At 33.1% G+C, this 1,605-nt stretch overlaps 1 protein-coding gene across 1 annotated transcript in view; it reads right to left on the bottom strand.

The window, feature by feature from the left end:
• Window positions 1–1,605, bottom strand: part of DCC (DCC netrin 1 receptor) — a 1,232,106-nt gene that overhangs the window by 266,104 nt on the left and 964,397 nt on the right. The window lies entirely within an intron of this gene.

Raw genomic sequence — 1,605 nt, 5'->3', positions numbered from 1 at the left:
TATGACAAACTTTTTAATAAAAACTGGTTAAAACTTTCTTTTATGGAAGCTAGTTAATATTGTGCTTGATTTTAAATTTCTACAGTTTCAGTAAAAAAATTAAAAATCTCTGAAAAATTCTTCAGTTACAAAACGCCTATGAAGAAATGACTTAGACTTGAGAAAATTATTCTAGAACCTCAATGGCAGTGGCTCTATTGACCAGATGTGTTTCAAAGCTGTATTTAACTTTCACAAGATAGCATGAGAAAGGTATGCAACCTGATATTATACAGCACTGTGGCTGAGACGTGTTTTTGAGTCAGACAGTTTGAGTCCTGGTTCCATCACTTACTAGCTAAGGGATTTGGTACTAGTCACTTATGCCTTGTTAGCCTCAGTTTCACTTTATGTAATTGGTGTTAACTTATCTGTAAGATGGCATCGAGCAGAGCACTCTCCTTTTAGGATCATTGTGAGAAGCAAATGAGATATGCATATAAAATGCATAGAGCTTGGCACAAAGTAAGTGCTCAATAAATGTTATTTATGACCATTATTATGGACCATGCAAGCCTTCTATTGTTTGTAATGTATGTATTAAGTGAGTTTCCTAGGTATATATAACACAGCAGCTTAAGCGATAATGTCTGCTTGTTTCATTGAACATTATTAGTATGAGAGGATGTTTTCCCCTTGTTTTCTCCTCAAGGTCTAATAATAAAATATAGTTCACAGAAAAAAAAGAGTCTTCACATGATAAAGTTTCAAATGTTTATGATGATAACTTCTTCATAAAACAGAAAAAAAAAAAAAACCCTAAACAAGACTTTGTTTCTTGAAGGTACATGATAACGTGTTTCAAAAATAACTTCATCCTCCACCATGCTGACAAGATCTGTTTTCTCTTCCCACACTTCTTCCTGTGAAGGCCAGGAGTGCTTGTTATGCTCATTTGACAGATTGAAGAAAGCAGGACACAAAGTATAAGTAACTTGACCAAGAACAGAAAAATCACTGCCGTTCATATACTTGCATTCTGGAACTTTAAAATGCTTCTCCTGCTATTCGGACAAGAAAAGTACAAAGGAAAAAAACGCATTCTTTTTTCACGGTATCATTGTCTAGAGATGCAAAAACTTGCTACTCATACCAAATATCCTTTAAATATATTTTATTTGAAAATATATTTATCAATGCTTTTGATTTCTGTATGTGATCCAACAGAGACACATGTCCCACAACTGTGGTCAAAATATTAGTTCCTGAAGTTTTCCTACAAGTTCAGATAATAAAAATTTGTGCGACAATAATACAAGAGATGTGAAAAAATAGAAAGTAACAGTTGAGAATTGAATTATTACTCGCTGGCATGACATAACATTAGAAAAGGATGCTGATATAAATAAAGTATAAAAGGGAAAATCTCACCTTTCTGTCCCAATTCTACAACCTCTCCGTAAGCAGAGTTTTCTCCAATACTTTTAGAATGTTCCCTAATTTCTGCTCAGAAATGACTAATTGTTGTGTAAGCCTTGGGAATTAGATTACCTTAAAGATAAATCACTTGCTTTTACTCTTGTAGGTATAATTCCTAGCTCTCCATTTTCTTTAAAAAAAAAAAAA

Source organism: Propithecus coquereli, unplaced genomic scaffold, assembly GCF_000956105.1.
Source record: "Propithecus coquereli isolate 6110/MARCELLA unplaced genomic scaffold, Pcoq_1.0 Scaffold37, whole genome shotgun sequence".
NCBI classification, from domain to species: domain Eukaryota; kingdom Metazoa; phylum Chordata; class Mammalia; order Primates; family Indriidae; genus Propithecus; species Propithecus coquereli.
The sequence above is the reverse complement of the archived record's forward strand: the minus strand, read 5'-3'. Positions and strand labels throughout refer to the sequence as shown.